We start from the raw sequence: 27,649 nt of genomic DNA, 5'->3' as shown, positions 1-27,649 counted from the left end.
TCCTTGAGGAACATCAGCTGTTTCATATATATGTAGGGGCGTTTTTTGGACGCCCCATCCCCACTTCGCCCTCTGCTTCCAAATTCCCTCCTGAACTGATCCCGACAGCTCCTCCACCGTGTTTTAACATCATCAACTGGACATAGGAACAGGAAACAGACAAAAAAAGGAGACCATGTGACCAGGAGACCATGTGACCTAACTGAAAACTGCACTTGTCCGAAACGTCGCTAAACTTTAAACACAACTAAACATTAAACACTTGCCTAATGATGCAGTGACACACCTGCGACCAAGCACAATACAAACATGTGAAACACAAGGATATACACTACAGCATGGCCGATTGCATTAGCATCAATAGAGATCTGCGCTTACCTATGCTTTTACTGTCTCTTGTGGTGCTTTTATCCCACTCCTGTCCAAAGAGGCTCTGCGCGACCTCATCCCAGCCAACCTCCTTGCCCGTGCGGTCGTGGTAGGCCTCTGCGTTGGTGTTCCACAACTGGGGTCTGTCATGCACCAAGCAGATAAGTTTTTCCACATTGCACGCACGTGGCATTGCAGCAGATGTCGGTTGGAACTGTGCGCATGTGCTCAGAAAGTGAAAAGCCACTTCCTGGTTTGTACTTGTTTTATCTAGTTTGGTCAACTCATTTACCTAGATTTAACAAGTGTTGCGTGAAAAACGCTGTGCGTACGGAGGTGCTTCCGTGTGCCGTGCGTTGTTTTCACGCACCCATTGACTTCAATGGGTGCGTGATGTGTTGAAAACGCAGAATCAACGGACATGTCGTGAGTTTTTTGCAACGGACCAACGCAGCGCAAAAATCACGCACATGTCTGCACGGCCCCATAGACTAATATAGGTCCGTGCAACGCGCGTGAATATCACGCGCGTTGCACGCGCGTATTTCCCGTTCGTCTGAATAAAGCCTAAGGCCTCATTTACACGAGCGTAATGTACGCGCGTGCTTTTCACGCGTGTCGTACGCACCTATATTACTCTATGGGGCAGTGCAGACGATGCGTGTTTTTTGCGCAGTGCGCGTGCGTGAGTAAAACTCACGACATGTTCTAAAATCGTGCGTTTTTCGTGCATCACGCACCCATTGAAGTCAATGGGTGCGTGAAAACAACGCATGACACACGGACGCTCCTGCGTTGCATGCGCGAAAATCACGCAAGAGTTGTTATGTCCATGAAAAAGAGTCTATAAAGCTGGACAAAGCAAACAAAAACCAGGAAGTGCCTGCGTTTCCACTGCGAGGGGGCAAGTCTAGTGAGTGCCTGGAGACTGTGTGAAGGTATCTTCCTCTGTGTGAATCATCTTCTGCCATGCCGCGCGGGATGGACGTAGAGCGCCTCATCCTCCTTGTCCAGGAACATCCTGCGATCTGGGACACGCGCTCGGAGGCGTACCACAACCGGACGGTCAAGGAGGACGCCTGGGAGGTGGTCGCCAAGAACCTTTTCGAGCAGGAGTGGGAGAGTGCACGAACCCGGGACCGCAGTCGGTTGGGTGAGTACCAGGCATTTTCTGTCAATGCCTGTGATCCCTATAGAAGACCTGGGGCCCTGTATGTGTCTTCTGTGCATTAGCACGAGGAACTTTGGTGGAGCAGGCGCATCACCGTGTACCACGTCATTGGCAGTGCAGGGCCCATCATTTAGAAGTGAGAGGTGATAGTTCTGATGGCGTGTTATGTGTTTTTTTAATCCAACAGTCCAAGATATCAAAACACGGTGGCGGAGCTGCCGTGACCAATTTCGGAGAGAAATGGGTGAAAGGGGACGCAGCGGGGATGGCGCATCTTGCAAGCGACCCTATATGTATACCAAGCAGCTGATGTTCTTGAAGGACATCATGGAGATGCGCACGTAAGAGTTTCTGCCTTTGCATGTGTCTAATGTGTGTTTGCCCATGTCCTGTTTGCCAACGTGTTGGTGTGGGCATTGTTCAATATTCTGTTCTAACGTTATTTTCTCCTTCTAGAACCACCGACAATTTGGAGGACACCGCAGAGGAGACAGACGTTGGCGAGTCTCTGCCAGAACCTCCTGCTGCCAATGTCCTGCCGCCCAGCCCAGAGCCGACACCCCAGGAGCCCGCCCCTGGGCAGTCTGCAGGGGCCGTCGCCTCTCCAGCAGAGGAGCGCCCCGTGCGTGCCCGCACTCGCCGTGCCCGTGCTCAACAGGCCTCCACAGCTGGCCAGGTAGATACCCGTGTCCTGGAGTATCTAAGGCGAGCCGCTGATGAGGACGGGAACGACGCCTTTGGCCGAAGCATTGTTCCCCTCCTCCGGCTGGTCCCCATGGACCGCATGGGCCGTCTGCAGGCGTCGATCGTAACATTGATCGACACTTCCAGACCGCCCCACAATCCTAACGTGTGCTTCACGGCCATAGAACAGTGGCGCAGTTCAGCCATGCCGGCCACCACACCCCAGGTGCCTGGCCCATTCCACCCAGCCCCCCAGATGCCACGCCCGCATCCGTACATGCGCCCTATGGCTCCCCACTTCGCTGGGCCAACATACCACCCCCAACATCAGCACCACTATGCTGGCGAGGAACAACCTACACAGCTCCAGGTCCAGCATAGTGGTGCTGAAATGCAGGCGTATTCGTCCCCGGGCCACCAGTACCAACACCTCTGAGTGTGTTGGTGGCATGGTGGCATGATTTTTGGACGCCATAGTTGGGTGTCGTGCAGGGCTGCCAACTTGCCGTTCTTTTGTTTGTTGGATGTGTATTATTATACACCATGTTGGTGTTTTTGTTTTGATGCGAAATCTGCGTGTTTTTTTTTTATTGAGCTTTTTTCCTTTTAAATTTTCTGTGCATTTACAAGAAACAAGGTATGACATTGCCCATACCCTGTTGAAATGACATATTTATACATATCATTACATGTATTAAAACTCACAATCAATTACATTGGAAATGCAGTATGCCTTCAAATGCAGATTATACAATAAACTTGTTAACCTTTAACCCAACAACTGTGGTATTCCAATTAGTATCTTGTCTCACTCTTCTTCTCCTATCCCTGTTCATGTCTCTATCCTATGTGCTTCTGTCTAATGCCTTGGCATTGTAACCTTCAGATTCCCCAAGGTCCCCTTAATGTCTTCGGAAAGGTACCATTTAGTGTGCTGGAAACCCTCCATCATTTTTTCTATATCTGTGACAGACATTTGTACCAAGAACTGTTTCCATTTTTTGAAGAATTTTGCCGTTTTTCGCTCTTTGTGTAACAAGGCCTCATTCCTATCTGAATATAGGTATTTTTGTAGTTGTTGAATTAGTTGTTCCAGTGTCGGCGCATTAGTTTCCAGCCAATTTTTCAGAATACACCTTTTGGCTATAAGTATTATTATGTGTACTAGCGGAGGTATGTGTTGCAAGGCCCCTTCCACTTCAGTGTCTACTGACGCTGATGAATGAAATAACAGAAGTGTAGGATTCAGTGGTATAGATTCTTCCCAGAGCTTCCTAATGTATCTTAGTATTTCTAACCAATATCCCTGAGTGGCAGAACACAACCAAATACCATGGTATAGATCCGTGTGTGGCTGGGCACACTTTGGTCAGGAATGTAACCGATCTGGTTCTCTGGCGCTTGGCGGTATGTTAAAAGCATAAATGGCTGCATGTATCAGCCTGAATTGCGTCTCTCTCCACACTTCATTTATAACATGCTTCCTCACTGTTTTCCACCCCTCTAGTATTTGCTCATTTATCTCTGGTGTTTTAAAAATACGTCTCCAGTATGGAAATTGATTTTTTTTCCCTACTTGCACATAAATATCTTTCATTGTCTGATATAATATCGATAGAGACTTCCTATGTGGATCTTCTCCCACTAGTGTGTCAAATGGATTATCAACAATTTCCTTTTCTAAGTTTCCCACCAGCTTTGTACAGAACGTTCTAACCTGCATATATTGCAGAAAATGCGTTTGTGGAATCCCATATTCACTGCCCAATTCTAGCAACGTCTTCAATCTCGGCTCCGTCGCATGCAGCAGATGTTTCACTGCGGCTACCCCATTTTGCTTCCATGTCCTAAATAGGCTACTGGACATCCCTGCCGGGAATTGTATATGCGACCATAGAGGTAAGTATTTCGACAATTGAAAAGAGAGACCCTGCTTTTTGTTCACCTCTTTCCAGCACATTATAGTGTCACGTAATATAACTGAAGATTTAACACTGTGCGGGAGATTTGCAAGTTTTGTGTGCAATAAAGCTCGTAGATCCCATTTTCCTGCCAGTGCTGATTCTAAGTCGTGATTGGAGTAGTGGTTTGTCTTATGTATCCAGTCCAGGACATGTCGGAAAAGACTAGCGATGTTGTATCCCCTCAAGTGTGGTATGTTCACTCCCCCCTGCCAATGGTATCCCTGCAATTTTAGCAACGATATTCTGGGGCGCTTATTTAACCATATGAATTTTGTTACGTCGGAATTAAAGGCATTGACATCCTTATGTTTCAGCAGAATTGGCAGTGTTTGCAATGGATACAACAGCCTCGCAAAGGATATCATTTTGACTAGATGGCATCTACCGAACATGGAGAGCGGCAATGTCTTCCATCTCTGTAGTTCTAGCTTTATTTTGTGGAAGATGGGTTCATAATTAAGGCGATATAAGGTTCCCGGGGTCCGCCCTATCCGTATCCCCAAATATGTTATCTGTGATTTCGCAATTTTTATACCCAGTTGCTGGAGGTGTCCGTCTGCTGCGTGGTTATATTGTGTTAAACCTAATAGTTCGCTCTTGAGTGGGTTAATTCTTAGGCCTGCATATTGCCCAAATTCCTGAATCACTTCAAAGACTTTAGGCAGATGACTGGACGGGTGAGACAGGAACAGCAGAACATCATCTGCAAAAACCGCAGTTTTAACCTCCACTCCTCCCACTTGAACACCAGTATATATATGCCCATGTTCCAAGACCTGTATCAATGGCTCTAATGCTAGATCAAATAGGAGCGGCGACAATGGGCACCCCTGTCTGGTGCCTTTATGCAATTTAAAAGTGGCTGATCTAATGCCGGGCGTGCAGACCGCAGCCGTGGGGTTGTCATATAGTGTTTTCAGGTAGACCCTAAAAGCCCCTTGTATGTTGAATTTATCTAGGACCATGTCTAGCCACCGCCACTCGACATTATCGAACGCTTTCTCAGCATCCAGCAATACCAACGCTGATTGGCTGTGTGACTCTGACTGTGCTACTATCCTGTCCATGACTCCCAGAACTTTTCTGATGTTCGTGACTGCCGATCTACCCTTAATAAACCCCACTTGTGATTTCCCCACCAAGAGAGGCATCAGCTGGGCTAGCCTGGCTGCCATTATTTTGGAGACCAGTTTGAGGTCTTGATTTATTAAGGATATAGGTCTGTATGAGCCCGGTAGTAACAGATCTTTTCCCGCCTTGGGTAGTACCTTTATGTACGCTGTATTTGCTGCTGCTGGAATGGCCCCACCCTGTAATAGTGAATTGAAGTATGCTAATAGCGTCGGGGTTATTTGTTCTTGCAATATTTTATAAAATTCCGCCGGGTAACCATCCGGTCCCGGCGCCTTCCCAGTTGGTAGTGATTTTATAGTCTGTTGCAACTCTTCCAATGTTATTGGTGCATTCAATTCCGCTAATTGTTCCTGGTCTAAAGTAGGCATGGTGAGGTTGGTTAAAAACTGACTGCCCTGCGTGTCTCCAGGTACCTTTGTGGATGCATATAACTGTTGATAGAAAGCCTGTAACACAGCATTCCTTTTTTCAGGATCAGTGTGAATTCTACCCTCGTGGTCCCTTAATTTGGTGATATGTGTAAAGGATCTGCCAGGCACAGCTTCGGGGTTAACTCCCAGAACTAATCAGTCAGCACCTGAGAATACATCCCTGAGACTGACTCCTGCTTCCACCATTCAGGCTGGCAGGCTTAGGAGTGGGAGAACCTATCGTAACCTGGCCAGACTCAGCTAGCTCCCGCCCTTGGTCTATTTAAGCCTGCACTTCCTGTCCCTCGGTGCTTGTGATTCTTTCCTTGTGGTTTCCTGGCCCAGCTACAGCTCCTGCTATTTTTGATCCTGCTCCATACAGACCCTGGCTTACCGACTACTCTTCTGATTTTCGTTTTGTACCTCGCACACTCCTGGCTTGACTCGGCTCGTTCACCACTCTGGTTGCTCACGGTGTTGCCGTGGGCAACGGCCCCTTTTTCTTGCTTGTGTTCCTTTGTATGTTTGTCGTGTTTGTCGTGCACTTACTGAGCGCAGGGACCGCCGCCCAGTTGTACCCCGTCGCCTAGGGCGGGTCGTTGCAAGTAGGCAGGGACAGAGTGGCGGGTAGATTAGGGCTCACTTGTCCATCTCCCTACCCCCTGCCATTACATAATCACAAGCCCATACCTAGTCTACCCCTGGTCCCTGACACCACTATGGATCCCCGTGAGACCCTGGCTCAGCAAATGCAGGGTCTCTCCCTACAGGTCCAGGCCCTGGCTCAGAGGGTCAACCAGCCTGATGCTACCCTGGTAGTTCCCCTCACCGCACCCCTTGAACCCCACCTCAAGTTGCCCGACCGGTTCTCAGGGGACCGGAGGGCTTTTCTCTCCTTTCGGGAGAGTTGTAGGCATTACTTTCGTTTAAAGCCTCATTCCTCAGGTTCTGAGAGCCAGCGGGTGGGTATAATTATGTCCCGGCTCCAGGAAGGGCCCCAAGAGTGGGCCTTCTCCTTGGCTCCTGACGCCCCTGAACTTTCCTCCGTTGATTGTTTCTTTTCTGCTCTCGGACTTATTTATGACGAGACGGACAGGACTGCCTTTGCCGAGAGTCAGCTGGTGACCTTACGTCAGGGTAAGAGACCTGTTGAGGAGTATTGCTCTGACTTTCGGAAGTGGTGCGTAGCTTCTCGGTGGAATGACCCTGCCTTAAGGTGCCAGTTTAGGTTGGGTTTGTCGAATGCCCTGAAAGACCTGCTAGTTAGCTATCCCTCTTCTGACTCCCTAGACCAGGTTATGGCTTTAGCGGTACGACTTGACCGACGTCTCAGGGAACGACAACGTGAACGTTTATGTGTTTTCTCCTCCGACTCCCCCATGATGCCTCCCGAAGCTCCGTTGCTTCGTTCCTCCCCGAAAGATTCAGAGATACCTATGCAACTCGGGGCCTCCGTGTCCCCCCAACAACGTAGAGAATTCCGCAGGAAGAATGGTCTCTGCTTCTACTGTGGGGACGACAAGCATCAAGTGAACAACTGTCCTAAGCGTAAGATTGCAGCCAGAGAACTTCCGCGTCTAAGTGATCATCGGGGAGGTCACTTGGGCGCACAGGTATTTCCCGTAAATATGAAACGTACTAAGATCTTGCTTCCCTTTCAGGTCTCTTTTGATGGTAGGTCTGCTACCGGCAGTGCCTTCGTGGATTCAGGGTCCTCTACTAATATCATGTCTGTGGAATTTGCTATGTCCCTTGCTATGCCTCTGATTGATTTGCCTAAACCTGTCCCGGTAGTGGGTATCGACTCCACTCCTCTTGCTAATGGTTATTTTACACAGCATACCCCTGTTTTTGAACTCCTTGTTGGCTCCATGCATTTGGAGCAATGCTCTGTACTGTTGATGCAGGGATTATCGTACGATTTGGTTCTAGGTCTTCCCTGGTTGCAGTTGCATAATCCCACGTTTGACTGGAATACTGGGGAGCTAACCAAATGGGGTAATGAATGTTGTACGTCATGTTTTTCTGTTAATTCTATTTCTCCCCCTAAGGAGGCGAATACGCTACCCGAGTTTGTTCAGGACTTCGCTGATGTTTTCTCTAGGGAGGCCTCCGAAGTGTTACCTCCTCATAGAGAATACGATTGCGCTATCAAATTGGTACCAGGAGCTAAGCTTCCTAAGGGTAGGATATTTAATCTTTCTTGTCCCGAACGTGAAGCTATGAGAGTGTATATCCAGGAATGCCTGGCCAAGGGTTACATTCGTCCCTCTTCTTCTCCGGTAGGTGCTGGCTTCTTCTTCGTGGGGAAGAAGGATGGTGGTCTTAGGCCATACATTGACTACCGTAGCCTGAATAAGGTCACGGTAAGGAACCAGTATCCCCTTCCTTTGATTCCTGATCTCTTTAATCAGGTTCAGGGGGCCCAATGGTTTTCTAAATTGGATCTACGGGGGGCGTATAACCTTATTCGCATCAAAGAGGGGGATGAGTGGAAGACTGCGTTTATCACGCCCAAAGGCCATTTCGAATACCTAGTCATGCCCTTTGGGTTGTGTAATGCCCCTGCGGTCTTCCAGAATTTCATAAATGAGATTTTGAGAAATTACCTGGGGGTTTTTCTGGTAGTGTACCTTGATGACATACTGGTGTTTTCCAAGGACTGGTCCTCCCACATTGAGCATGTCAGGAAGGTGCTCCAGGTCCTTCGGGAAAACAAACTGTTTGCCAAAACCGAAAAATGTGTGTTTGGGGTACAGGAGATTCCATTTTTGGGTCAAATCCTCACTCCTCATGAATTCCGCATGGACCCCGCCAAGGTTCAGGCTGTGGCGGAATGGGTCCAACCTGCCTCCCTGAAGGCGTTACAGTGTTTTTTGGGGTTCGCTAATTATTACAGGAGATTTATTGCTAACTTCTCGGTCATCGCTAAGCCCCTTACGGACCTCACTCGCAAAGGTGCTGATCTCCTTCACTGGCCTCCTGAGGCTGTCCAGGCTTTTGAGGTCCTTAAGAAGTGCTTTGTCTCGGCCCCGGTGCTGGTTCAGCCCAACCAAATGGAGCCATTTATCTTGGAAGTTGACGCATCTGAGGTGGGAGTGGGGGCTGTCTTGTCCCAGGGTACCAGGTCCCTCACCCATCTCCGCCCCTGTGCCTACTTCTCCAGGAAGTTTTCGCCAACTGAAAGTAACTATGATATTGGCAACCGCGAACTCTTAGCCATTAAATGGGCATTTGAAGAGTGGCGCCACTTCCTGGAGGGGGCTAGGCACCAGGTAACGGTCCTTACCGACCACAAGAATCTGGTTTTCTTAGAATCCGCCCGGAGGCTAAACCCGAGACAAGCTCGATGGGTGTTATTTTTTACCAGATTCAATTTTTTGGTTACCTATAGGGCTGGGTCTAAAAATATTAAGGCTGATGCACTGTCGCGTAGCTTCATGGCCAGCCCTCCTTCGGAGGAAGATCCTGCTTGTATTTTGCCTCCAGGTATAATCGTTTCCTCGATCGATTCTGATTTAGTCTCTGATATTGCTGCTGATCAAGGTGCAGCTCCCGGGAACCTTCCTGAGAACAAGCTGTTTGTTCCCCTGCAATTCCGGCTAAGGGTACTTAGGGAAAATCATGACTCCGCACTATCTGGCCATCCAGGCATCCTGGGTACCAAACACCTCATTACCAGAAATTATTGGTGGCCTGGGTTGCCTAAAGACGTTAAGGCCTACGTCGCCGCTTGTGAGGTTTGTGCTAGGTCCAAGACTCCCAGGTCCCGACCAGCGGGCTTACTGCGTTCGTTGCCCATTCCCCAGAGACCTTGGACACATATCTCCATGGATTTTATCACCGATTTGCCTCCATCCCAAGGCAAGTCGGTGGTGTGGGTGGTGGTGGACCGCTTCAGTAAGATGTGCCACTTTGTGCCCCTGAAGAAACTACCCAATGCAAAAACGTTGGCTACCTTGTTTGTCAAACACATCCTGCGTCTCCATGGGGTCCCTGTCAATATTGTTTCGGACAGAGGGGTACAATTTGTTTCATTGTTTTGGAGAGCCTTCTGTATGAAGTTGGGGATTGATCTGTCCTTCTCCTCTGCCTTCCATCCTGAAACCAAAGGTCAAACGGAGAGGACTAATCAATCTCTAGAACAATACTTAAGGTGTTTTGTCTCTGACTGTCAATATGATTGGGTCTCTTTCATTCCCCTCGCCGAATTTTCCCTTAATAACCGGGTCAGTAACTCGTCAGGGGTCTCTCCTTTTTTTTGTAATTTTGGGTTTAATCCACGGTTCTCCTCCGTTTCTCCTGGTAGTTCCAACAATCCCGAGGTAGAGGTCGTTCATCGGGAACTGTGCACAGTCTGGGCCCAGGTTCAGAAAAACCTAGAGGTGTCCCAGAGCGTACAAAAAACTCAGGCTGATAAAAAACGTTCTGCTAACCCCCTGTTTATGGTCGGGGATCTGGTGTGGTTGTCGTCTAGGAACTTGCATCTCAAGGTTCCGTCCAAGAAGTTTGCTCCCCGGTTTATTGGGCCGTATAAGGTCATTGAGGTCCTCAATCCTGTCTCCTTCCGGCTGGAGTTACCCCCGTCTTTTCGGATACACGACGTGTTTCATGCCTCCCTCCTCAAACGCTGCTCCCCGTCCTTGGCTCCCTCGAGGAGACCTCCTGTTCCCATCCTCACCCCTGAGGGGGTGGAATTCGAGGTGGCCAGGATTGTGGACAGCAAGATGGTCCAAGGCTCCCTCCAGTACCTGGTCCATTGGAGAGGATACGGGCCCGAGGAGAGGACTTGGGTACCCGCCCGGGATGTTCACGCTGGGGTATTGGTCAGGAGGTTCCACCTGCGTTTCCCCAGTAAGCCAGGTCCACTTAGAAAGGGTCCGGTGGCCCCTCATAAAAGGGGGGGTACTGTAAAGGATCTGCCAGGCACAGCTTCGGGGTTAACTCCCAGAACTAATCAGTCAGCACCTGAGAATACATCCCTGAGACTGACTCCTGCTTCCACCATTCAGGCTGGCAGGCTTAGGAGTGGGAGAACCTATCGTAACCTGGCCAGACTCAGCTAGCTCCCGCCCTCGGTCTATTTAAGCCTGCACTTCCTGTCCCTCAGTGCTTGTGATTCTTTCCTTGTGGTTTCCTGGCCCAGCTACAGCTCCTGCTATTTTTGATCCTGCTCCATACAGACCCTGGCTTACCGACTACTCTTCTGCTTTTCGTTTTGTACCTCGCACACTCCTGGCTTGACTTGGCTCGTTCACCACTCTGGTTGCTCACGGTGTTGCCGTGGGCAACGGCCCCTTTTTCTTGCTTGTGTTCCTTTGTATGTTTGTCGTGTTTGTCGTGCACTTACTGAGCGCAGGGACCGCCGCCCAGTTGTACCCCGTCGCCTAGGGCGGGTCGTTGCAAGTAGGCAGGGACAGAGTGGCGGGTAGATTAGGGCTCACTTGTCCGTCTCCCTACCCCCTGCCATTACAATATGTGTGTGCGGTCTAAACCCTCTAGACATCCCTGCCAGCATCCTTCCAGCTTTGTTTCCAAAACGAAAAAGTTTAGCTTCATAAAGTGATCTCCCAAACTTCTCCTTATTGTCCAACCATGTTTCAAAGTGTCCCCTGGCCTCTATCCATTTAAGTTTTTTTATCCGTGACTGGGTTGGCTAGAAAGGCAGAATATGCCATTCTAAGGCTGTCACTACACTCCCTAAATTTCTGTTGTGTTTGCTTTTTCCTATACGTGACGTGTGAGATGAGCCTCCCTCTCAAGACAGCTTTAGCCGTTTCCCAAAATAGCGTCTGATTTTCAGTGTGTTCCGCATTATCCGTCGCGTATTCTAGCCACCACCCCCTGATCAGCTGTTGAAAGTCATCCTCTTCTGCTACGTGGGCCGGGAATTTCCACTGAACAAATTCTCCCCTGGGATGTGCATCTGTCAGTACCAGTCGCACTGGTGCATGATCAGATATGATCATGTCCGTGATGTCTACCTGCTCTACACGTTGTAAGAGCTGTCGGCTTAAGAAAATGTAATCTAATCTAGACCAGGATTTATGATATGGGGAGTAATATGTGTATTCCCTATCGTCAGGATGCCTATACCTCCAGCTATCCGTTATTTGCGTGGCTTGTGAGAATTCCGGCAGAATGCCATCTGTAGCGAGCATCGACGTCTGCGCACTTCTCTTCCTGTCTTCCTCTATACAACTTACTGAATTAAAGTCCCCCCCCCCACTAACTTCAGTGCACAAGTGTCCGCTAGTAGTGTAGTTTGCAGGTTCTGAAAGTAAGCGCGGTTATTTGTGTTGGGCGCATAGATGCTATATACACTAAACTCCCCCAATTGCGTGTCTAGTAGGATTTGTATCATGCGCCCCTCCGAGTCTGCATGTTTCGATCGCAATGTGGCAGCAAAGTTTTTATTTACTAAAATCAGCACCCCATTTTTTTTCTTAATTGCTGGAGAACCATAAACCTGTCCCACCCAGAATTTGCGCATCCTACAAAAATCTCTTTCCTCTAGGTGCATTTCCTGGAGTAAGGCCAGATCCGCCTTTAGTTTTCCAAGATGTCGTAGGACCATTGACCGCTTGTGTGGGGATAAGAGCCCCTTAACATTCCACGTCACTACTCTCATAAAGGACTTTTATGGTATGTGTCTGTGATAGTGGACAATATTCCCTTATCCCATATGTGATGTTGTATTGTGATAGGACATAGCTGAGGGATCTGAGCTCCCCATATTGTGAATCAATTAGCTTAACACGACTACCACTCAACCTTAACACCCAACTGTTAACCAACAATTTAACTCCCCCCGTTGCCCTTGGAGAAACCCATTTCTCCTTTTCAGTATTACTCAGGACTTCTCTTTTTTCTGCCATGTGATTTCCTCTAACCTACTCTTGGGCTTGTCCTAAGCAGCATAACACGTTTAATAGAGATTACCATCACATCACCTGGCTACATGCTAGTACATATGTCTATTCTACACTGGCAACCGCAGTTTAGTTCAAAATAACATTTGGTATCACATATATTCCCTGTCAGGCAAAATAAAACATTTGTAAAGTCCACCATCTGCAGTACTCACGACTCCCGTCACTCGAGTACTCAACCAGCGTCTGGTTTTGGGTGGTTCCTATCCGTGTCGTGGGGTCTGCGGCGGTCTTCGTTCTTTTGGTGGCTGACCCTTCAGTTGCGATACATTCTGCTGTGCATTCCCTCTTGTAGAGGTTTCATCTGCTTCAGTGGACCCTGGAACAATGAGCAAGTCCCTGTATACGGCCTCTGCTTCCTGATGATCTGTGTAAACTTGTAGTGTGCCGCTTGGAGTCGTTACCCTCAAAATCGCCGGATATTGTAGTTGAAACTTCATGCCTTGCTTGTGAAACGCTGTGCAGATTCTACTAAATAACTTGCGCTTCTTTGATACTTCCGCTGAATAGTCGCCAAACAACATGATTGTGATTCCATTTAATTTCAGCGGGCCCTTTCTGTTCTTGTATAGTCACAGTAGCGTTTCTTTGTCGGAGTAGTCTAGGTAGCGGACTATGACTTGTCGGGCTCTCTGCGGCTGCCCTTGGAGCTGAGTCGACTTCTGTCTGTCAGGTCCCACTCTGTGTGCTCTTTCCACTTTGCATGGACTTTCCATGTTCAGTATCTTCGGTAGGTCATATTCACAGATGCGTTTCAATTGCGTGGCCGGCACTGACTCAGGTATCCCTACCACACGTACGTTGTTTCGTCTCGATCTGTTCTCCAGGTCATCTATTTTGGCAAGCATCTTTTGTTTTTCGACTACCAGCTCCTGCAGTGTGCCATGTGTGTCTGCTGCATCGTCCTCTAACATCGAGATTCTCTGCTCTGCTTCATCCAGCCGCTTGCCGTGTTGTACAACATCGCTCTGCAACGCCTTCAGGGAGGCCGATATGGTAGCAGCCAGGGTGTCCTGTATGTCAGGGGTGATGAGCTTGGCTACTTCCCTGGCCAGCTTTCTGTAGTTTATCGTCGTCGAGGTCCCCTCCCCCCCATCCTCGTCCGACATTGAATCTTCTTGGCCTGAGGACGGACGACTCGCTGCCTGTTTGTCTTTCCGCGTGATCGGCGCCATTTTGCTCGGTAAGTAGTTAATGCACAATGCCCTTCTTTTTGTGTGCGCCTCTGCTGGACCAGCGTCTGTTTTTTCTTGCTGTCGGAGCTGCCGCCGTGCGCGCTCTGGGCTGTATTCAGGCACAAGATGGCGCAGCCTCCCTCTCTCCCTGTGCTGCCCCGGGGTTTTTTGGCGCCAAAACGCTTTGACCGCGGTACCCTGATCCAGCTACCGTTCCCGGTCCTTATCCTGTCGGGTTTCCTTATTTTATCGCCTCTGGTGCTGTGCAGGCAGTGTATCACTGCGTCTCCCCACCCGTTTACTGGATCGCTCCACGGGCTCTACGGTAAGCACCGGGATGCTATTTTCAATATAGGGGTATTCGGTACTCGCCCTTTGTAGTCTGTACGGTTGCTGGCTGCACTTCCCGGTCTCAGTGGCGTGTTTGCTGGCTATGGCAGTCGATTTGTTGTCTCGTAAGTCTGGAGAGCTCTTTTCCACCCTCCTCACATGGCAGCGCCGGAACCGAAAGTCGTCAAATCTGCGTGTTTTGGCAAAACACAGTAGTAAAAAAATTTCATGTTTAATGGTTGGATTTCGTGTTGTTATTCATTGATACCACACAACACAAGGTTTGGGACACATTTCCTTTGCCTAGACTCTCACACACTTCTGGGCTTTTGGTCCAATGCATACACACGTGATATGAGGTTTTAGTTAAACACTCGTGGTTTGATATGGTTAGCAAGAGGTGCGGACGTTTAGGTGCTGTCATGGGCCCCGAGGCAAACTATGTCCACTAGCAATAGGACTTTCCAAACTTTAGCCCACACAAGATTCTAACTCTAGAAAGAGGGTTGCCAACTTTCGAAAGTCCGGCTTAAACCCCGAAAGATGTAAGCTCGCAACCCGCCTCAAGGCTCCTCTTGTTTTGAAAGTCTCTAACCCAACACCATCCACGAAAAACAACAAAAACACAGGCCACATGTGACGTGAGGAGGGAAGCAGACAAACAACAGAGAACCCTTCAAAGTTCCTCACGCACCCACGGTGCGGCTCAAGATCGACACTCAAAATATGCCGCCAAAGTATCCCTCATGCGAGGTCAGGATGAGAGAGATCGGCCGAGAGGAGTAACCGGGACAGTGAGGCAGCTGCCGGAATGTGTAAGGATATATTGTGCATCAAAGGTAGCATCATTAATGCAGCAGAAGTTATGCAGACCGACACACAGTTCGATAACGCGTGTCACATTCTGCATGGACAATTGCATTGTCGTCAGAAAGACACGCCACCTGCTGGACATAATGCCAAAGGCACATTCCACACATGGACGAGCTCGGCAGAGGCCGAGATTAAGGTGCTAAACCTGCTTCTACAAGCAAGCAGGGGTTGGGCTAGCTGGCAGATTTGTAGGCAGGCTTGCCAGGATTCTCAGCAGCGTTTTTTACGTGCGTAGCAAACGCTAGTCGTGCGCGCGTATAAAACGCAACAACGCTACGAATACGCAGGCAAAACGCTATGCCAACGCGCGCAAAACGCAGCGTTTTTTGCGCGCGCAAAACGCTCACGCTCGTGTAAACGAGGCCTCAGTGTGAGGTTTTCATGGAAAACACAAAATTTTCTGGGTGACCCCAAACTTTTGAACGGTAGTGTATATTACTAACTGTTTTTGTTTTGCAGGTTCCTCTGGCCCATTTGGACTACGTCGTAGATTCGTTGGACTACTTCAATGATCTAAATTTTTTTTAAATAAAATGGTTAACAACAGTTGTGTGGGAGAGTTTCTATTTCAATAAAAAAAAAAAAATCTTAGGGTGTATTTACACAGTGCAGTTTTTGCTGCGTTTCCGCATTTTCTGTTAAAAACGCATGTGTTTTTCAATGTGGTTTTTGGCCACGTGGGAAAAACGTGCCAAAACCGCACTGTGTGAATAGGAGTTATTTGCAGGCAGAAAAAACTGCCTCAGAATTCTTTCAGGCCACTGAAATCAGTGCGGGGCTATTTCGGGGGTTTTATGGCATTGATTCCGACGTGGTTTCCACATCAAATTGAACGCCAAAAACTCTGTGTGATCAGGGAGTTATGTCTCTGTTTTTTTATACTTTATTAGCGCTAAGGCGGGGCTTACTATTAGCCAGTAAAAAGGCCAGGGGTATCGGGAAGAGCCGGGTACAATCCAGTACCCAACCATCTGTAGTGATGGTCATGCACTGGGGCGGTCGCATACTGGTATTATTCGGCTCGGAAGGGCCAAAGACAGTGGCCCTTCCCACCCTAGCAATGCTACGCTGCGGTTGTTTTATTGTATCTGGCTGATTAAAAAAATTAGGGGGACCCCACATCGTTTTTGTCAATTATTTATTGATTTTTAAAAAACAACAACAATGTGGTGCCATTTTCATAACCAGCCCTACATATTCATAATTGCCCCCTATCGGCAGGTCACAGTATTACAGCCTTCTCCAAATCACTTGAATGGGAGAAGGCTGTAATACTGTGAACCGCCGCTGCACGGCGATTCACAGTAGGAGCAAGGTATGAAGAAGCAGTGGCATATGAGCGACACTGAGCCTTCAAAACAGCTGATCGGCAGCATTGAAGCATCAGCAACGCTAGTACGCCGCTGCTTCTTCAAAGCCGCTAATCAGCTGTTTTTAAGGAAACAGCGGCTCGGTAGCTGCTGCTCCTTCATTCCTTGCTCCTACTGTGAATCTCCATGTAGTGGTGGTTTACAATATTACAAGCCTTCTCCCCTTCACTTGAATGGGAGAAGGCTGTAATAATATGAACCGCCGCCACACGGCGATTCACAGTAGGAGCGGGGGCTGAAGAGTGCTGCGGTGTATTAGTGCCGCTGTTCCTTCAAAACATGAGTTGCTGGGCGGTTCTGCATTCACCAGCAGGACGGGCCTGGCAATTCATTTGAATTAGTGGCAGCTCCTGCAATGACTGCAGAGGCTGCCGCTCTTCAATAAAATGGCGCCTCCTCCCTCTTTAATCTAGGGTCACTGTGTACTGCGCATGCACAGAGCATGTGCAGTTTACAGTTAGAAGGGCACCAGCATAGGAGATAGGGTCAGCTCCCGTCCCTAGTCTCTTATGCTATGGGTATGCTGTATATTACCTGTGTATGTGTATGTGTAGAGACACATACAGAGGTACTAAAAAAGATGTCTTCAGTTCTTTTAGCGGAAACAATAGTGTAGTCAACTATGCTATCGTTTCCACACAAAAAACGGATGCCTTATGGAACTGAAACAAACGGAAACCATTTGCAATGGAAGCATTACCATTGAAATCAATGGTAATGCAAACGGATGCTTTGGTTTCCCTTTGGCTTTCCGTTCATGGGTTCCTCCGACAGAAAGCTGCAACGAAACCCATGAACAGAAACCAATGCCGATGTGAACAGGTCCTTAGGGAACACATTAAAATAATAAAGAAAAATAGGCCCGTAGCTTAAAACACATCAAATAAAAATAAAAATGTTGCGACACCTTTCCTTTAACTAGTAGAGTAAAAACATATAGACCTGCATTCCTGCTATATCAGTTGGCTTAACTCAAGCCTCATCAGCCATTTTTCAAGCAAGCAATGTGTTCTGTACACACAAGGACTTCTGGTATTAATCCGTGCTGAATATGTATGAATTAGATCTGCTGAATCATCTCTTCCTTCAGTATATCACAATATATGATCATATTAATAGTTCCTTTATGCATTCTACAGAACGGATGGTACTCTTTGTTGGAAACGATCAATGATCACAGGTTATATTTCAGAAGCTTGTGATTTTATTCATAGTGACAGGAGCTATTCATCATTTCCGCACGTAGATTCTGGTGTTATGACTCATACTGCTCTGGATCTTACATTTTTCCTTCTACTAAACTACAAAATTTTTCTATTTTTGAATTTACAGGTATATCATAGACCTCAATAGCAAATTATACCAAATTGCCCATTTTTTTTAAGTAGAAAACTATCAAACTTCCACTATCAAAATAATAAGAGTCTTGTGACAAACATATTGTTATATACTGTATATAGTACTAAAAATAATAATTAAATGCCTCCCTCTTGTTTATTTAAATTCCAGTCTAAAAAGCCATTCAAAACAATCATTCATTTTTTTTTTTCAGTCTTGGAAAAAAAGAGTAAAATATTTAATCATCGGAAATGAAAGACAAAAGCCTCCAACAGTAAATATTATAGGAAGATAACAAGAGTTTGCGAAACGTATTAGTTCCAAAAAATTATTCATTGATATAGCGATAATGGGACAAAAAAACATGCAAGACTTTGTAGGCTACCATAACATTATGACTGGTAGGGGTCTTATCTCTGGGACCCCACCAATCATGAGAAAAAAGGCTTATTCCAGTTTATTACATGCACAACAATGTGGCCAGGAGCAAAACTGTGCAAGCAAAATCTGTAACTAATCCTTTAATCTGAGGTATTGATGGGAGGTCCTGGCAGTTGGACCCCCGCTGGTCAGTAAGTGATGGCAAATCCAAGAAATATGCCATTACTATTTCCTTTAAAGTCACCATCAAACAGGGGTGCAGCTAGCGGGGCTGAGGGACATAGGTGCCAGGGGCCTGGGTGTTCAGGCTATTTAGAAACAGGGCTAGGGCAGCTAATTGAATCTTTGCTGGGTGAAGGAATGCCTAGCTAAGACTCTGCCATCAAATAAAGAGATAGGAGAACGTCCACTCTTACTTCAGATCTGAAAAATTCCACGTTTTATGTCTATTCCTCTTCTATGAGAAGGCAACTCAAAGCTATGGGAATAAAAGGATGCGTAGCAGACTGAAATGTGAAGTAAGGTTTATGGACTCATGTTCCACAATTTGAGAATTTGAAAAAGTAACAGAAGGATGAATGCAAGATAGGAATGGCCCACTAGAGTACCAGAGGATTATTTGGTGAGCGCGTGTACTGAGATGTTGAAGGGGCCTGGCCACAACCATATCTAGGAGGTCATGCAGAAGACAACTCCAAGTAGGGCAGCTAACTTGTTGCTGGGGTCTTTAAATTTTGGAGTAATTTACAAACTATTACGCCTTTTGACAAGAGCATATCATATATACAGAAGAGGTGAATGAAGACCTGACACACAGATTTGTTTGTATGTATTTAACTAAGGCCCCATGCACACGAACGTGCTTTTGCGGCCGCAATTCCCCTGAAAATCAATGGGAGAATTGCGGCCCCATTTATTTCTATGGGGCCATGCACACGACTGTGGTTTCCATGGTCCGTGCATGGCCCAGGAGCCTGGACCGCAGAAAGAACGGGCATGTTTTATTACGGCCGTTTTCTGCGGTCCAGGCTCATAGCAAATAATGGCTGCGGCCATGTGCACTGCCGCGATTTGCGGGCAGGTTGCAGATGACGCTATGTGGCCGGTTGACCTGTAAAGTCACGGCCGTGCACATGGCTATGGTCGTGTGCATGAGGCCTTAGTATACATCTGTATATATCTGTAGATTGATTTATCCAGAAGTCAATGTTTATCCAATAGTCAATAGTGTCTGCCTCTAGCGCCGTATGGGCCATAGTTCTTTTAGTTTATGGGTTCCATAAAAGAAATTTAGGTTTTTGCTCTTATGACCTCAGTTCAATATTTTTTCAATTCTGTACACATTAGGGTCAGTTGACACAAAGTTTTTTGGCGCTGATTTTGAAGCGGAAACCGTGTCTGAATCAGCATTAAAAAATGCCTGAAATTTCCTGCCATTTAGTTCAATGGGAGGCAGAAGCATTTTTTTCCTAGGCGGCTTTTGGCATGTCCTTTCTTGCCGCGGTTTCCGCCTCTGAATTCCTATTGAAATCAATACGAGGCAGAGAAAACTTGTGGCCCTCATTTCTGAGCGTTTTTATGGCATTTTCTTACCGCAGTCCTTGCATCAGCTTCAATGGCCACGGGCAAAAAACGCCACAAAAAAAACACGGAAAAATATGTGCAGGCAGTTTAAACTTTGCCTCAAAATTCCTGAAGGCCGATTTTTTTCTGCCTGCAAAAAACTCTGTGTGAACAAGGCCTTAGACTTTTAGAGAACATCAGCATAATGGGACTGTCCAGATAAGTATCAGTTGGTCTCTCATTCCTTTGATCGCTAGCAATGTGGTGTCCAGTGGGGGATTTATTATTACACTTATCTTCTCTTCCGCTATAAAACACGGCTTATTTTCGGCCGTTTTTCGGGCTGTAAATGGCTGAAAAACGGCCGAAAAATAGGAAGCAGAATGCCACTAAACATCTGCCCATTGATTTCAATGGTAAAAACGGTGTTCCGTTCCAACGGGCCGTTTTTTTACGCGGCCGTTTTGAAAAAAACGGCCTTGAAAAAGAAGTGCATGTCACTTCTTCAGCCATTTTTGGAGCCTTTTTCATTGACTCTATTGAAAAATAGCTCCAAAAACGGCCGTAAAAAACGCAGTGAAAAACGCGAGTTGCTAAAAAAACTTCTGAAAATCAGGAGCTGTTTTCCCTTGAAAACAGCTCTGTATTTTCAGACGTTTTTGAGTTTGCGTGTGAACATACCCTGAGATGTTGCTGACTGGTTCACTCAGGTCTTTGACCTTTGATTTACTTTGACAATTGCTGATGTCAGCAGGACTTGGTTTGGTCCTTCTCATCTGTCAGTCACTATCTCTTGTTAGTGTACATTACCAGGCTGTACACAGCACCTTAAACTGTGAGCCTGGGTTGAGTTCCCTCGTAGGCCGAGTGGAGTGTGACTGGCAAAAAACCCTTCGCATCAAAATCCTCAATATAAAGTTGAACTTTTCCGCAGCCTACCATCCCCAGTCCAATGGTCAAGTCATGAGGATCAATTAGATCATGGAGAACTACCTACGACACTTCATCTCCAGGTAGCATGATGACTGGGTGTAGCTTCTTCCTTGGGCCGAGTTCTCTTACAACAACCATACAAGCGAATCCAAAAGAACCATACCATTCTTCATTGTTTACGACCAACACCCACAAATCCCTCTCCAGGTGTCAGTTATGTCACAGGTGCCCACAGCTGATTCTGCATTTAGGGACTTCCTACAGATCTAGCAGCAAACCCGATCCTCTATTCTGCTGGCGGTCGAGCGCAAGAAGCGAAAGGCAGACACAAGGAAAAGAGAGCCTCCCCAGTTTCTTCCGGGTGCCAAGGTCTGGCTGTGCTCAAGAAATATCCGGCTGAGGGTGCCGTCATGCAAATTCGCTCCCAGGTTCCTCAGACCCTTTGAGATCCTCTGGCGGATCAACCCGGTCCCTTATAAGCTTCGGCTGCCCACTACTCTCAGAATCCCCAATTCCTTTCACGTGTCTCTTCTGAAGCCTGTGGTCCTGAACTGCTCCTCTAAGACTCCTAGCCCTGCAGTTGTCTCCAGCAGTTCTGCCGATGTATTAGAGGTCAAGGAGATCTTGAACTTCAAGAGGATAAGAGGAAAAGCCTTTTACTTGGTGGATTGGAAAGGGTTTGGCCCAGAAGGGAGGTCCTTGGAGCCAGAGGAGAACGTCAAGGCTCCTTCCCTCATTTAGAAGTTACTCCCTCGTTCTGGCCCCAAGAAGAGGGGGCGTAAGAGGGGGGAAACTGTAACGTCCGCGGTCGCAGACCGCAGACTCCTATCATCCTGCAGATGTCTTCCTCCCCAGAGATGCCAGCAGATGCAGCCGTCTTGTCCTGCAGTGACCACTAGGTTGCGCGCTCAAGCTCATTCCCGGCCTTAAAGGGCCAGAGCACACACATGTTTTAGATTTGACTGATTGCTCCCAGATCACACTGGACTATAAGAATGGCCCTACCCCTTCACTCATTGCCTGAGCATTGTTGTGTTTACCCGTGTTAGTCTTTGCAAATAGTCCCTTAGTGTTTTCCAGTTCCCAGTGTTCTCGTTCCTGCATCCCGTGCTATCTTGCTCCTGTGCCATGTTGTGTTGTATACTACGCCTGCTGTATTTCACCGCACCTGGTGTCTGCCTGCTGCCAAAGTCGCATCCGAGCCTGCCATCGCTACTGTCTGTATTGCCACAGGTACCCTTATTCGAACTATAGACTTTGTGTTACGGTGCGGGGTGTAGACCCACTGGGCCGTACCGCATAGTGGGATAGCAGCTGGCCAAACAGGTATAATGCAATGTCTATAGTTCTGAAAGGGTACCTGAGGCAATGTAGACAGTAGCGGTGGTTTCAGGCTAAGATTAGGCTCTGACAGTAGACAGACATCCGGCGGGGTGCGACACAATAGATGCAGCGGAGTGCACAACACGACTCCAACTCTTAGAGGCACGGCAGCATGGGATACAGGGTACAGGCAGCAGGAACGGGAAACACTGCGAACTGGAAAACACTAGGAGACCATTTGCAAGGACAAACTTAAGGTAACACAACAATGCTCAGGCAATGATTGAGAGGGCAGAGCTCCTTTTATAGTCCAGAGGCATTCTGGGCTAATTGCAACTATTCTGCAAATTTGCGTGTACTGGCCCTTTAAGGCCGAGCAGTGTCCGGACTAAGAAATGAGTGCTGACGTCTCCCAGGAGGGAGATGCGGCCGGGAACTCGCTCGTCCATGGCCGCGGCCGTCAAAGGGAAAGACAGGACATAGACGTCCGCGGCCATAGACGTTACAGTATCCCCCCTCTTACACCCCCTCTTCTTGGGACCAGAGCGGGAGAGAAATTTTTTCACGAGGGCAGGAGAATTGATGTTCTCCTCTGGCTCCCAGGACCTCTCCTCTGGACCAAATCCCCTCTAATCCACCAAATAAAACGTTCTTCCCCCTACTCTCTTGGTGTCCAAGATCTCCCTCACCTCAAATGTCCCCGACGAACCGCTAGGACTCACTGCGGAACTTGGAGTCTTGGAGTAGCGGTTCAGGACTACAGGTTTCAGCAGAGAGGCGTGAAAGGAGTTTGAGATCTTGAGGGTGGGAGGCAGCCGAAGCTTGTAGGAGACAGGATTTATCTGCAGCAGAATCTCGAAGGGTCCGAGGAACCTGGGAGAAAACTTGCAAGATGGCACCCTCAGCCGGATATTCTTAGAGGACAGCCAGACCTTAGTGCCTGGAAGAAACTGGGGAGGCTCTCTGTGTCCACCTTTCTCTTCATGCAGTCGACCGCCAGCAGAATAGAAAATCTGAAAATAAAGTCAGCTGCAGGCACCTAGGACATAGTGGAAACAGGAAGAGGTATTCGTGGGTGTTGGCCGTAGACAATGAAGAATGGGCTGGAGGTGGTAGTATGGTTGTTTTAGGAGAACTCAGCCCAAGGAAGCAGCTGCACCCAGTCATCATGCTGCCTGGAGATAAAGTGCCGCAGATAGTTCTCCATAATCTGATTAATCCTCTGGACTTGACCATTAGACTGGGGATGGTAGGCTGAGGAAAAGTCCAACTTCATACCAAGGAGACCGCAGAGGGCTCTCCAGAACTTTGAGGAGAACAATCCGATCCCGATCCGAGACAATATGCAGAGGCAAGCGTGCAGACGAAAGGTGTGTTGGATGAAGAGGCCGGCCAGTCGGGAAGCAGAAGGCAGACCAGTCAGTGGAACAAAATGAGCCATTTTATAGAATCGGTCCACCACCACCCAGACCGTACTGAATCCAGCAAAGGGAGGCAGGTCCGTGACAAAGTCCATAGCGATATGCTGCCGGGGAGCATCAGGCACAGGCAGCGGCTGGAGCAGACCAGCTGGTCTGGAGTGGGCAACTTTATTTGCTGCGCACACCGTGCAGGAGGAGACAAAGTCTGTGACATCTTTGGGCAGCGTGGGCCATCAGAACTGACAGGCAATTAGGTCTTTGGTCTTACGGGCACCAGCGTGACCTACCAGCTTGGAACTCTGTCCCCAGTGGAGGATTCTTCCTCTGTTTGCCAGATGCACAAATGTCCTCCTTGGAAGAATGTTTCTAACTTGCAGAGGGTTGACAGAGATGATGCAGGAAGGGTCAATTATATTCTGTGGGGCATCGGCCCTCATATTCTTGTCGGCAGGGCGGTAGTGGAGCTCAAACTGGAACAGAGCAAAGAACAGCGACCACCTGGCCTGATGAGGGTTCAGCCGTTGGGCCGTCTGGAGATAGGTGAGGTTCTTGTGATCCGTGAATACCAGGATTGGATGAGCTCCGCCCTCTAGTAGGTGTCTCCACTCCTGCAAAGCCAGCTTGATGGCCAGTAACTCCCCATCCCCAATCGAGTAGTTGCGCTCTGCGGGAGAAAAAAGCTTAGAGTAGTAGCCACATACCATAGTTTTGCCTTTGGAGCCTCTCTGGAACAGAAGTGTGCCAGCACCAACAGAGGAGGCGTCCACCTCCAATAAAAACTGTAAAGACACATCAGGATGATGGAGGATTGAGGCTGACGTGAAGGCCTTCTTTAAGCTCTTGAACGCAGCCTCCGCTTCCGGAGTCCACATCTTGCGTTCATGCTCTTTTTGGTGAGGGCAGAGATGGGAGCTGTCAGTGAGGAGAAGTTGGGGATGAAAAGCCGGTAGAAGTTGACGAATCCCAGGACAGCCTTTACCTTTTCAGGATCCATTTTGAGGCCTTGATCCGAGATGATGTAGCCCAGGAAGGGTAGAGACTTTCTCTCGAACACGCACTTCTCCAGCTTGGCATGTAGGCCATTCTCCCTTAATCGAATCAAGACTTGGCAGATATGTCTCTGATGAGTCGCTGGATCTGGGGAAAAAAATCTAAATGTCATCAAGATGCGATCAAACCGTTCAGAGATTAAAGTCAATGGGTATCTGTTCTTTACCGTGATCTGGTTGGGGCCCTGGTAGGGTCGGAGGGATCTGTTCTTCTTTTTAACAAAGAAGGTCCCGGTCCCAGCTGGGGATGAGGATTTGCATATGAAGCCCCTCTCTAAATTCTTCTTGATATAGGCAGACATCGACTGGGTCTCAGGTAAGGAGAGAGGGTATACTCTACCGCGAGGAGGAAACGTATCAGGGACCAAGTCAAAAGGACAAATCATATGCCCGGTGTGGCGGCAACGTCTCTGCCTCATTCTTGTTGAAGACATCCGAGAACTGAGAGTAACTAGAGGGCAACCCTGCAATGACTGATGCGGAGGAGGCTGAAGCGGATGGATATGCCCCAGACAGCGGTTGAGGCACTTGGGACCCCACTGGAGAACCTCTGCGGAGTTCCAATCCAGGACAGGAATGTGTAGATGGAGCCAAGGCAAACCCAGCAGCATGGGGTTGACGGCCTTGGGCAGGAAAAAAAAAGGAGATGAGCACAGAATGAAGGGCTCCCACTTGAAGCCTCAGCCGTTTGGTCACAGACAATATTGGGTCGGGCAGCGGCAGTCCATCTACTGAGGCAATGATCAACGGCTTCTCCAGTAGGGTAGTGGGCAAGTGAATAAGATCCACAAGGTCTCCGCGTATAAAATTGGCTGCAGAGCCAGAGTCCAGATAGGCAGAGGCCAGGTGGGTCCTCTCGCCAGCGAAAATAGTCACAGGGTTGGATATCTTGGAGGAGAGTTCTCTGTCAAATACTGTGTCGCCCAGGGTTGTCTCCCCAACCAATCCTAGGCATTGTAGTTTTTTGGCATCTGGGGACACAGACGTGCGAAATGGCCAGCGAGGCCACAATATAGACAAAGTCCAGAAGTGCGCCTACGCGGTTTCTCCTGGACAGATAGTCTAAGCTGATCCACTTGCATTGTGATGGATGGAGCAACAGATGAGGACAAGAGGGGTTGCTGGAAGTTGGGAGCCAACCTAGGAAGCCTTCTCTGTCGAAGAACCTCTTGGGATCTTTCTTCGAGCCCCATATAAACCCGGGTAGCAAGTAAAATTAGGTCGTCCAAGGTAGGTGGTAGATCATGAGCCAGTTCGTCCTTGATATCAGGTGATAGACCATGCCAGAAGGAAGCTAATAACGTCTCGTTGTTCCAGGACAGCTCCCCTGCCAGGATCCGGAACTGGATGGTGTACTCGCCCATTGAGGTGTCCTCCTGGCGATGGTTCAGTAGAGAAGTAGCTGCCGACGAGACTCGTTCAGGCTCCCCAAACACAGTATGGAATAACCGCAGGAAGTCTCAGGTCCCTGTCATTCCCAGATAGGTTTCGCCCATGCCAGGGCTTTGCCGGCAAGCAGAGAAACAAAGAAGACAATCCAGGGAAATGCTCTGGCGTGCAGGGTGAAGTAGATATGACACTAGTTGAGAAATCCCCTGCACGAGCTTGCGTCTAACTATAAACGAGGCCGTAGTGGCAGCGAGAACCGAGGATCAGAACTGGTGCTTACAGGAGATGTAGCTGGAGGATCAGCCGGAGAAGCTGGAACAGGAGCAGAGGAGGAAGCAGCTAGCGCCCCTAGCTGTAGTGCCATAGAGTTTACTGCCACAAGGAGTTGATCCTGTCATGTTCGCAGGTCCTGCAGGTCCGCTTGCATGGCTTGAGAAAGCGACAGGCCCTTGAATTCGCCAGCGGGGTTCATGGCCTGAGCGTACTGTCATGGTGCAGGGTGTGGACCCACTGGGCCGTACCGCTTAGCAGGATAGCAGCTGGCCAAACAGGTATAATGCAATGTCTATAGTTCTAAAAGTGTACCTGAGGCAATGTAGACAGTAGCGGTGGTTTCAGGCTAAGATGAAGCTCCGACAGTAGACAGACACCCGGCGGGGTGCGACACAATAGATGCACAACATGACTTCAACTCTTGAAAGCACAGAGGCATGGTAGCACGGGATACAGGGTACAGGCAGCAGGAACGGGGAAACACTGGGACGTGGAAAACACTAGGAGACCATTTGCAAGGACAAACTTAAGGTAACACAACAATGCTCAGGTAATGATTGAGAGGGCAGAGCTCCGTTTATAGTCCAGAGGCATTCTGGGCTAATTGCAACTATTCTGCAAATGTGTGCGTACTGGCCCTTTAAAGCTTAGCACGTGCGGGCGCGCGCACCCTGAGGGAGACAGTGTCCAGACCAGGAAGTGAGTGCCGGCGTCTCCCGCTCGTCCATGGCCGCAGCCGCCGCAGCCGTCAAACCCCCAAAAGTCCTTCTAGTCGTCCTATCATATCAGGGATCTGTGGCCTACATGAGAATATTTGTAGGTTTATTTTTACAGAAATGTGTGGAAACCTTGCCATTCCTATATCATATCTTATTATAGCTTAATGGCCTACATTTGGACGATGATATGTCCTTGGTGACATGCGACGTGGAGTCCTTACATACGTCTATATGCCATGACCACAGAGTCAAGACATTTTGTGAATATGACCAATCATGACCCGGAACTTATTTAGTCTCTTTTGGATTATGCTTTGACTCATAATTATTTCTCTTACTTACACTACCGTTCAAACGTTTAGGGTCACTTGGAAATTTCCTTATTTTTGAATGAAAAGCACAGTTTTTTTCAATGAAGATAACATTAAATGAATCAGAAATACACTCTATACATTGTTAATGTGCTAAATGACTATTCTAGCTGCAAACGTCTGGTTTTTAATGCAATATCTACATAGGTGTATAGAGGCCCATTTCCAGCAACCATCACTGCAGTGTTCTAATGGTACATTGTGTTTGCTAACTGTGTTAGAAGGCTAATGGATGATTAGAAAACACTTGAAAACCCTTGTGCAATTATGTTAGCACCGCTGTAAACAGTTTTGCTGTTTAGAGGAGCTATAAAACTGACCTTCCTTTGAGCTAGTTGAGTATCTGGAACATTACATTTGTGGGTTCGATTAAACTCTCAAAATGGCTAGAAAAAGAGAGCTTTCATGTGAAACTCGACAGTCTATTCTTGTTCTTAGAAATGAAGGCTATTCCATGCGAGAAATTGCCAAGAAACT

Source organism: Rhinoderma darwinii, chromosome 1 (genome assembly GCF_050947455.1).
Source record: "Rhinoderma darwinii isolate aRhiDar2 chromosome 1, aRhiDar2.hap1, whole genome shotgun sequence".
In the NCBI taxonomy this organism is placed as follows: domain Eukaryota; kingdom Metazoa; phylum Chordata; class Amphibia; order Anura; family Rhinodermatidae; genus Rhinoderma; species Rhinoderma darwinii.
This window is presented reverse-complemented; position numbering follows the sequence as displayed.